The sequence below is a fragment of the Daucus carota genome, chromosome 6 (assembly GCF_001625215.2).
Source record: "Daucus carota subsp. sativus chromosome 6, DH1 v3.0, whole genome shotgun sequence".
In the NCBI taxonomy this organism is placed as follows: Eukaryota; Viridiplantae; Streptophyta; class Magnoliopsida; order Apiales; family Apiaceae; genus Daucus; species Daucus carota.
In genome coordinates this window covers 10,374,654-10,386,771 of record NC_030386.2, presented here as the reverse complement: position 1 = coordinate 10,386,771, position 12,118 = coordinate 10,374,654, and the positions used below count along the sequence as shown (strand labels likewise).

The window sequence follows — 12,118 nt, the reverse complement described above, 5'->3', positions numbered from 1 at the left end:
AAGTATCAATTTTAAGATTGGCAGCTTTCAACCTTTTAATAGCATCATCTCTTTCAAGTCCTAATTGCATAAAAAGTTTAGGGCATGTAGGATCTACCTGAAAGCTTCCAGCAGGAGGAGGTGAAGATGATCCAGTAGTAGCCATGAAAGCAACATTCCCTAGCTGCTCCTCTTCATCACTATCTGTATCATCCCAGCTTTTGCCTTCTGCCAGATATGATTTGCTCTTGAAGCTTTGACTTCCAGAAGTACCATGATGCTTTCTAACCAGTGCATCATACTTCTGCTTCAGCTCATCATACGAATCCTTTCTCTTTCCTTGAACCTTGGGCTGCTTGCACTCAGTTGCAAAGTGTCCAGGTTCACCACAGTTGAAACATTTAAATTTACTTCTGTCCACCATCCCAGTCTTGTATCCTCCTTTGCTTGTTGAAGATGAATAGCCTCCCTTCTGAAACTTACTAACAGTAGGTTTGTATTTATAGGAAGGGTTCTTCCGGAATCTCATGTTTCCAAACTTCTTGGCAAACAGGGATAGAGATTGATCTTCAAACAGTTCCAGCTCTTCCATTGTATAGAACTCTTCGTCACCACTGGAAGAAGCAGTCTGACCCATCTCAGGTACAACAAACTCTTGAGTGGTTTTAGAAGGAACAACAACATCCTTCTTTTCTTCCGGTATAGGTGACTCAACAACTAGAGCTCTCGATTGGTTCTGTGTTTTACCCCAGCCATATCTCTGTTTACTCTGAACTTGCTCCAGTTCATAAGTTTTCAAAACTCCGTAGAGTCTTTCCAGAGAAATCTCATTCAGATCTCTGCTTTCCCTGATGGCAGTGATTCTGTGTTCCAGATGTTCAGGAAGGGTTAAGAGAAACTTCATGTTGACCTCTTTCTTGTCGTAGAATTTCCCATTTAGATTTAAATTATTTATCAAATTATTAAGTCTGATAAATACTTCTGAAATCCCTTCACCGGGATGAGAACCAAACTGTTCATACTGAGCCATCAGTATCTCTTTCTTGTTTTCCCTAACTTCCTCTGAGCCTTCATTGATAATCTCTAATGTATCCCAGATTTGCTTGGCGTTCGTACAATTTACAACAGCATTGTACATCACTGGATTTAGAGATTCAACCAAGATTAGTTGAAGAGCATCATCTAAGTTCATCTGATCACTCTCTTCATCTGTGTACTCAGAGAGTTCTTTTGGAATGACCTGATGAGGTATCAACACACCATCCTCTTCGTGTGCTAATATGACCTTCATCGGAGTAGTAACACCCTTGTCTAAAATCCCAATGTATTTTCTGTTCGCGGTGCGGAGGAATAGGAACATGTGCCTCTTCCATAGGCCAAAGTGTTCCTGGCTGAACGGTGGGATTTTGATGCTACTGATCTTTTGTGTACTCATATTTAAGGATTTGAAGTGAATAGTGTTTGGATGAGATTTGGATTTTTGAAAGAAAAATATTTTAAATCAGAATTAATTTTTGGAATAAAATTAATTCGAATAAAAAATATTTGGACGTTACAGAGTGTGTATAGGATCTGATACGGAAAAATGGTATCAACCGCTCTGATGCCAATTGTTAGGTCCTGAAACGATTGTAGAAGGGGGGGGGGTTGAATACAATCGTCACAAAATAATCGCGGCGGAATAATCTGATTTGAATTAAACTAGTTAATCAGATTTTAATTAATTAATATAACAATGTTTTAAGTCGTTATATAATTAATAAGGTTCGTTTTAAAGTCCACTAAAGTTTGTAGAATAAATTCGACAGGATGTATTCTAGTTTAGTGATTAAAACAACCGAGTGATCAAAGCACAGAAAACTGTGGATATAACGAATAGCAAGTTACAAACAACTTGAAAGTTTACAATGCAATGAACACTTGGAAATGAAGAAGTGAAGCCATATTTATAGGCAAGCACTTTGAACTAGGTATGACATTGAAAGGAATGACTTTTAAGCTTAGGAATGACATTACAAAGGAAGATATGACATTGTTACACAAAGCCATGCCCTAAAACAAGAAAGGAATGACTTAACTAAGCAATGTCATACTGCATAGGCACGGTATGACATTTTAAACTTGGTCATTAAGTCATTCGGTATGACTTACACCTCCAAAGCCATGTAGAACACTTCGGTATGACTTAAATATGTCATAATTAAGCAAGTCATACACACAACCATGAAAGCCTGAATGGATGACACGGTATGACTTAATTAAGTCATACCAGTGAATGTCTGATACGAATACACGGTATGACATTCAAAAACCCATACATCAGTACTCGGTATGACTTGGTAAAGTCATGACAACAAAGTCTGTTGCACAGAAACGGTATGACTTTATTAAGTCATGCTGTTGAAGCCTAAATACATGACACGGTATGACATTGATTGATAATGTCATACCGAGTCTTTTAGACATTAAAAACAGTTTAATTAATTATATAAATATTCAATAATTACTCACTTAATTGTATTAATCATATAAATTCATAAATTAAATTAATTCGAAGGTGAATCAATTTAATAAATAAATTATACAACTAATTTAATTGTTTTGATAAGTGAAATAATTAAATAAATACTTATAAAATTATATTCCTTCAGCAGCAGGGACTCCAGGCTTGTTGAACATTGTAGATCATCGTTTTGATTGAACGGCCACTTATAGTTGATGCAGAACACTTAATCTGAGTAGCTGACACACAAATGTATTGTCTGGTTCATCTGTATCTAGCTGAATTAAATATTCTTTATCAAGTAAACACTTGAGATGTGGCTTGTTCGTTGATTCTTTGTCTTCGTAGTTCTTCTTCATTAGTAACAATAGTATGGAATCTTCTGAATAAATAAAGTATTAAAACTTTATACCTTCTGGACTTCTGGACGTGCTACAAAAGATTATTTGTACACTGAGGCTTGAACATATTAATGAACTTCTTCCAGTGGTATGCAGCATCATCCTGAAATTCTTCAGACATATAATTTTAATAAATCACTTGACGTTCTTCGTACGGATTCCTTCAACAGTACTTGCTATTTACCTTGACTTCTTATCAGAGTTGAGTTGGTACCTCTTTAATTACAAATAGGCTGAACATATGCCTTTCAACCAAGATACTAATCTGCCTCCAATAAATTGACAGCTCCCACTTGTGCTTTTTCTGTCTATTTTGCATCCTGCAAAATCTGCAACAGAGTAACCAATCAGTGTAAATTCTGATTCTCTGGGATACCAGAGTCCCATCTCAACTGTTCCCTTGAGATATTTGAAAATCCTTTTGACTGCAACTAGATGAGGTTCTCTTGGATCTGCTTGAAATCTTGCATAGAGACAGGTAGCAAACATGATATCAGGTCTACTGGCAGTCAGATATAGAAGTGAGGCTATCATACCTCTGTAGTTAGTAATTTCTACTGATGCTCCAGTATTTTTATCTAACTTAGTGGCTGTTGCCATTGGAGTAGTGGTAGCTGAGCTATCCTGCATACCAAATTTCTTTAGCAGATTTTTAGTATACTTGGACTGATTAATAAAGATGCCTTCATCAGTCTGCTTGACTTGTAGTCCCAGAAAATAGCTCATCTCTCCCATCATGCTCATCTGATATCTAGACTGCATAAGCTTTGAAAATCTTTCACAAAGTTTAGGATTAGTAGATCCAAAGATGATATCATCCACATAAACTTGAACTAAAAGCAGGTCATTACCATGGTTGAGATAAAACAGAGTTTTGTCAATTGTACCTCTGTTGAAACCACTGTCCAAAAGAAATTGAGCCAGAGTTTCATACCATGCTCTTGGTGCTTGCTTTAGTCCATAGAGTGCCTTGTCAAGTCTGTATACATGATCTGGAAATTTAGAGTCTACAAAACCTGGAGGTTGTTCAACATATACTTCTTCCTCCAGCTCCCCCATTTAGAAATGCACTCTTCACATCCATCTGAAAAACTTTGAATTTCTTGTGTGCAGCATAGGCCAAGAAAATTCTGATGGCTTCTAGTCTGACAACTGGAGCAAAGGTCTCATCATAGTCAATTCCTTCCTGTTGAGAATATCCCTTAGCTACCAGTCTTGCTTTATTTCTGGTGATTATGCCATCACTGTTTGTCTTGTTTCTGAACACCCATTTGGTACCAACTATTGATCTGTTCTTTGGTCTTGGTACTAGTGTCCAGACTTTGTTTCTTTCAAATTCATTTAGCTCTTCTTGCATTGCTATTACCCAGTCAGCATCCTGAAGAGCCTCTTTGTGACATCCCGCAAATCCGGGGGTCTGGATTTGGTGCCACTATCATAAAAATCTTTTAAAAACCTGTATTTGCGGAAAAAGGTAAAACAGAGATTTGAAAATCTGAACATTTTAAAAGAGATTTAAATCAAAATCACTTTGACCCCCCTAAAAAACAGGATCGCTAATAGGTTACAACACTGAAATCAGAAACTAAAACTTTAAAATCTCATTACAACTTAAACTACATTATCAGCTAAACCTCGATAAGAAGAATAACTGATAACCAAATAAATAAATCTATTATACAACTAAACTGGAATAAATCAATTCTAACCAGAACTATTCTTGAAGACATCTCCCTGGCAATCTCGCCTAGCATTACTCCTACGCGCAGCTTGACAAACGAATCATCTAAATCCCTAGCTGAAAAGGTTAAAAATAATAGCAAGAGTGAGCAATAATGCTCAGCAAGTATATAAAAGAACAATTGTAATAAATAAAAGGAGAATAAAATATATCAGATTTTGTATGTAACTTGCCAGGTATTTTCAACAATGGAGAACAACAGTTATAATTCTATAAAAGTATGGCAATTACAAGAGAATATAATCATTTAAAACTATTCTGTGAAAAATCATTCGCTTACGGCGCGTTGTGCTGACACGGTGATCAGCCGAGCATCAAGCACCGGGCACAGGGCGCTACCTGTCCCAAAAACAAAGGGGCCCAAGGCACATATTGGCCTTAAATAATGTAACATGTAACTCACGACCGGCACCACGGTCTAGCAAATGAATTCCGATTGGTTAACAGTTTATAAATAATACTTCTATAATAAAAGTCTTTTAACACCTTTTTCATGTTACCAAACTCAAAAGGTATCCAACCTCTTTAAATCAAAACCTGCAGAGTACCCCTCTGTATACCACAATTTACTGTTAACCAAGTTGAAATCATATATAGTTGGCTATGCTCAACATTGTTAAAAGATATAATATCAAGAGAATATTGCACAAAATAACCAATTGCCACTAGGACAAAGTAAACCAAAAAATATATTTACCAATAAAGAATTCCAAAAAGTCTCAAAATCATCCTTGAATAAATAGAATAAACTGGGAACTTGCTTTTTAAATAAAAGAGAATGATAGGAAAATTGCTCTTTAAATAAAAGAGAAGAATAGGAATACTTGCCTCTGATAGAAAAATAGGTGACAACTCAGTCACTCTACTCAAGATTCTTATACTTGCCTCAACTCTGCTAATCTCTGCAATGACTACAATCTACTGTACTATCTTACGGCACAATATCGCTTATCAAAATATTCTGACTTGACTTGCAGTACGGTTATCTTGCTTCTGAAAGTCGTTGATGCACGCTTCTCGATAACTATATATGACGACAAAGCAATCCTTCAGTCGATGAACAATCCAGAGTATCGTCTTACATTGCATAATCGAGATTATATTACTACCCTTCGTCATATATACAGATTATATGTAGATAGTATATACACGTAGTGCCAAACAATATTGCAATTAGTCACATTGACACATAACAGATAATTTGCATGCTTTAATATTTATATAAATATAATCTGATAGCTCTTGTATATAATCCTATACTTGATTATATACCAACACTAATCACCTCAATAATACATCCCTGGATAAAATCCAACTCCAATTTATCATTACAGAAATCAAGTTATCTGAATTACAAGTCCCATTGTAATTCAATCACATCTTAAACCAGCTCAACACTTGATTAAAATAAAATAAAATAATAAAATAATATAAATTTTGGACAACATGTCCTTTAAAATGGAGCAACCTCAAAATCAACAACGCAGCAATCTCTGCTCCAAAATAATATAATACTCGCCAAAATGTCAAATCATATACGGGCATGCTCTTCAAATAATACTAATAATCAGATCTGACAATTAACAAGTCACAATTAACAGTAACTTATAAATAACAATCAGTTCTGGGATTTAAACAAAAATAATCGCGACAACATTATAATAATTTTAATTTAGAATCAATATATAATTGATCTTCAGAAGTAGACAACAACTTCTGGAATTGAAATGAAATTTAAAACTGTCACAGATTTTAAGTAAATACAACCCGAAATTTAAATCAACACTACAATATATACACAATTCCACGATACATAACAGATAATTACCTATAATCGGCTCAATAAAATATTAAAAGATTATTATTATTATCGTTATTATCATCGTTAATAAAAATAATGATAACAATTATAATAACAATAAACTTAATATTTTATCCTCCACACCACTTGGATCTTCTCTAGTTCATTCTGCAATCATGTATACTAAAGTCCTTGTCACAATCCACCCCACTGATTTACTTCTCTGTCCTTCACCATCTTTAATTCTCAATTTCAACTTCTCTGTAATACATGCCTGCACTGATATAATTCTGGCCAACTAACAACTTCTCCTCTCAGCTATGCTGCTACAGCCTAGGGAGCCAACCTTCGCCGGTCACAATTTCAACCCATCGTCCAGCCATCACAGTCCCAACCCACCACCAACGAATCAACACCCTGCAACAATCAACACCAACACTACGATTCCCCGCTGATATAACACCCGTGATCCTCCCTTATTCTCTGCAGAAGGTCCGTTGTTAGCCTATCTCACCTCCTCTTTTACCGTCCTTCTTTACCCAATAATACTTCCTCTTATTTTCTCTGTTTGGCGACTACCAAACACGAGGCCGCTGCCACAAAACACAAAGACACCATGGCCTTAAACATACACAGACTCACACAATCCCAGAATACCACCAAATTCTGTCACAAAACCCCCACCTCCAGTGGATACACAACCCCCATTAATCTCCTTTTTCTCTCCATCTCTTTCTCTGTTAACAGCCTACACCCTGTTTCTTAACACCGCTCCGCAGACCGGCGACTCCTCCACCGCCATCAAAATCAACAGTCCACCACTCTGCCTTTCTTTTCTCCGTCAAACCGCGGCTGCAGCACCACCCGCGGTATCGCCGCTCGCCTTCGCCCATTTGCCTCGGCTCCTCTGTTCACCGATCGAACTCAGGCCACCAGTCTCTATCTCTCCATGGCTACAACCCTTCCTCGACCTCCGAGAGGGCGCCTCCGGCCGGCAGTGAAGTCGTCGCCTCTGCAACCACAACTCCCGCCTGCGACGATCGGCGGCTTGCACCACCACCTCCACACCTCTACTCCTTTACAACCCCACCTCCGAAATCAACAGCACACAGATATGTATACATACACACGTAATAGATGGCACACAAACTCGGATAATCTCACCTGCAATTAAATCTCTTGCTTCTGATTTCTCCCCGCTGCTAACCCTAACCCCCAATTTTGGCCGACTTTGTTTTCTTCTTTTCTTATTGATGTGAATCCTCTGTTCCTTTATTAAACCTAAAGTACTGATGTAGGATTCGCGTGTAGTACTGCTGTACTACTACTACTAAAATAAACTGATGAAAACAAAAAAAAGGAAAGCTGAACTTATAACTTACATAAAAGATATCATAAAACTATTTATATTTAACCAAAATCAAGCCCTAAATTTAAAACTGAACTTTCTAAAGATTTTAAATATCTTGAATACAAAATATTTGCAAATATAATATTTTAAGATCATTTTTCTATTTTTACAAGTAATATTCATAATAAATTTTAAAACTCAAAGAATTAAAATAATCATTTATAACTCTCAAATATCTTTGAACCTGACAGAGATATAAATATACCAAAATTCAAATAACATAAAACTTTTGGATTCAAATAGAAATAATTATTGATTTTGAAATCAACAGACAATTTTGATTTATCAAAAATAATAAATCAAATCAAAATTCTAAACTAACCACTCAGATAGAAAATAAACAATTAAAATGCACAATTAGCACACATATCAATTAAATCAAATGATCATATAATTACAGCAACTTAAAAAAAATATTTTTGAAAACCAACAAATTGGAATAAAATATAATATTTTATTCCTGCTCTTTTAAAAAATTAATGTCAAATTAATAAACAATTATAGAATTTTCCGAGTCATTACAGACTTCCCCCCTTATAAGGATTCCGTCCTTGGAATCCGCGAAGAAAGAGCAAGATAATAAATTTGCTTGCAACTCGTCTCATGATCCGCTTTTGTAGTTGTAGTTTTATAAGAATCTTGAAATGTATTGGCAGGATTAGCTCTTTCAAACATGATTGGCACACCCTCAAAATTAAGTAGAGAAACAAGAATCATGGAATCATAAAATATATCAACTTTTAAATATCAAAGCAAGTGTTAGATGTTTGAGTTTTCAAAGCAAAGCTGACTTAAAACAAAGAGTTACTGAGAGATCAATATGATCTGGAGAACTATGTTGCGTATCTTATTGAAGATACTACTAAAGGTAATTAGCCTTCTTGTAATGCACAACACACAAGTGATGGCGTCCCATCAAACTTCTATCACACAGACAGATAGTCCTTGTGTCCCCTATAAATAGGGTTGTTCATCCCAGTTAGAGCAGAAAAATGTGAAAGTGATTCAAAATCAAGGAAATAATCATTGTCTTTCGATGGATCAAGATGAATCAATCTCTAATGAACACCTTGGATCAAAATCGAATATATTCCAAAGGGGCTAATTTAGATGAAAAGAATAGTCAGAAAGGATACAATGAATTCATGCATCCTCCTATAACTCGAGAAAAAGAATATATGCATTTCAACGAAAACTTTATAAAAAAGATGTTAAAACAAATCACTGATTGGGAAAATAATCAAATTAATCAATAATGAGGAAGGTATTGCCAAGGTTCTCAGAGTTGTCTTCTTGATCGATTCTTCTGATGACTCGTTTCGATTCTAACGATTCTCCTTTGCGTTCGTAGTGATCACTGACATATTCTGGTTGATTCGTATTTGACTCCAAAGATTCCGTCACTAGTATCCATGTTAGGTAGAAGTCTTGTCGAGCTTTATATAACATCAGCACAGAGTTTTGACATCCTAACCTACTCCTGGATAACATGAATTCTATATAAACTCTTAATCAATAATTCTACACTTGGCTTCTCTTTCTAACCTAACAAATCTTTTACTTATTCTATATATCTCTATAAGAAACAATAAATAACCCTCTAATTATTGCTCTAGAAGTGGTGAAGACAGAAAGGAACCTTCTAGATTAGACAAGTTAATCTATAAATCTAGCTGGCACAGGTTACTCAATCACAATTCTATTGACAAAGACTATACCCAATAGTCTCGACTTACCTCTATATGAGGTTCCACTAAACAAAAGCTTATCGCAATCTACATTCTGATTCAATAACTTATAACCTACAGCTCTGATACCAACTGTGACATCCCGCAAATCCGGGGGTCTGGATTTGGTGCCACTATCATAAAAATCTTTTAAAAACCTGTATTTGCGGAAAAAGGTAAAACAGAGATTTGAAAATCTGAACATTTTAAAAGAGATTTAAATCAAAATCACTTTGACCCCCTAAAAAACAGGATCGCTAATAGGTTACAACACTGAAATCAGAAACTAAAACTTTAAAATCTCATTACAACTTAAACTACATTATCAGCTAAACCTCGATAAGAAGAATAACTGATAACCAAATAAATAAATCTATTATACAACTAAACTGGAATAAATCAATTCTAACCAGAACTATTCTTGAAGACATCTCCCTGGCAATCTCGCCTAGCATTACTCCTACGCGCAGCTTGACAAACGAATCATCTAAATCCCTAGCTGAAAAGGTTAAAAATAATAGCAAGAGTGAGCAATAATGCTCAGCAAGTATATAAAAGAACAATTGTAATAAATAAAAGGAGAATAAAATATATCAGATTTTGTATGTAACTTGCCAGGTATTTTCAACAATGGAGAACAACAGTTATAATTCTATAAAAGTATGGCAATTACAAGAGAATATAATCATTTAAAACTATTCTGTGAAAAATCATTCGCTTACGGCGCGTTGTGCTGACACGGTGATCAGCCGAGCATCAAGCACCGGGCACAAGGCGCTACCTGTCCCAAAAACAAAGGGGCCCAAGGCACATATTGGCCTTAAATAATGTAACATGTAACTCACGACCGGCACCACGGTCTAGCAAATGAATTCCGATTGGTTAACAGTTTATAAATAATACTTCTATAATAAAAGTCTTTTAACACCTTTTTCATGTTACCAAACTCAAAAGGTATCCAACCTCTTTAAATCAAAACCTGCAGAGTACCCCTCTGTATACCACAATTTACTGTTAACCAAGTTGAAATCATATATAGTTGGCTATGCTCAACATTCTTAAAAGATATAATATCAAGAGAATATTGCACAAAATAACCAATTGCCACTAGGACAAAGTAAACCAAGAAATATATTTACCAATAAAGAATTCCAAAAAGTCTCAAAATCATCCTTGAATAAATAGAATAAACTGGGAACTTGCTTTTTAAATAAAAGAGAATGATAGGAAAATTGCTCTTTAAATAAAAGAGAAGAATAGGAATACTTGCCTCTGATAGAAAAATAGGTGACAACTCAGTCACTCTACTCAAGATTCTTATACTTGCCTCAACTCTGCTAATCTCTGCAATGACTACAATCTACTGTACTATCTTACGGCACAATATCGCTTATCAAAATATTCTGACTTGACTTGCAGTACGGTTATCTTGCTTCTGAAAGTCGTTGATGCACGCTTCTCGATAACTATATATGACGACAAAGCAATCCTTCAGTCGATGAACAATCCAGAGTATCGTCTTACATTGCATAATCGAGATTATATTACTACCCTTCGTCATATATACAGATTATATGTAGATAGTATATACACGTAGTGCCAAACAATATTGCAATTAGTCACATTGACACATAACAGATAATTTGCATGCTTTAATATTTATATAAATATAATCTGATAGCTCTTGTATATAATCCTATACTTGATTATATACCAACACTAATCACCTCAATAATACATCCCTGGATAAAATCCAACTCCAATTTATCATTACAGAAATCAAGTTATCTGAATTACAAGTCCCATTGTAATTCAATCACATCTTAAACCAGCTCAACACTTGATTAAAATAAAATAAAATAATAAAATAATATAAATTTTGGACAACATGTCCTTTAAAATGGAGCAACCTCAAAATCAACAACGCAGCAATCTCTGCTCCAAAATAATATAATACTCGCCAAAATGTCAAATCATATACGGGCATGCTCTTCAAATAATACTAATAATCAGATCTGACAATTAACAAGTCACAATTAACAGTAACTTATAAATAACAATCAGTTCTGGGATTTAAACAAAAATAATCGCGACAACATTATAATAATTTTAATTTAGAATCAATATATAATTGATCTTCAGAAGTAGACAACAACTTCTGGAATTGAAATGAAATTTAAAACTGTCACAGATTTTAAGTAAATACAACCCGAAATTTAAATCAACACTACAATATATACACAATTCCACGATACATAACAGATAATTACCTATAATCGGCTCAATAAAATATTAAAAGATTATTATTATTATCGTTATTATCATCGTTAATAAAAATAATGATAACAATTATAATAATAATAAACTTAATATTTTATCCTCCACACCACTTGGATCTTCTCTAGTTCATTCTGCAATCATGTATACTAAAGTCCTTGTCACAATCCACCCCACTGATTTACTTCTCTGTCCTTCACCATCTTTAATTCTCAATTTCAACTTCTCTGTAATACATGCCTGCACTGATATAATTCTGGCCAACTAACAACTTCTCC

At 34.8% G+C, this 12,118-nt stretch overlaps 1 long non-coding RNA gene across 1 annotated transcript; it reads right to left on the bottom strand.

Moving 5' to 3' along the window:
* Positions 1-4,461: 4,461 nt before the first annotated feature.
* LOC135146989 (uncharacterized) lies at positions 4,462-10,830 on the bottom strand. Its single transcript, XR_010284207.1, has 2 exons — positions 9,974-10,830; positions 4,462-4,681 (listed from the first exon to the last, which is right to left on the bottom strand). It is a non-coding gene; the product is annotated as an uncharacterized LOC135146989 (long non-coding RNA).
* Between the last annotated feature and the right edge of the window lie 1,288 nt (positions 10,831-12,118).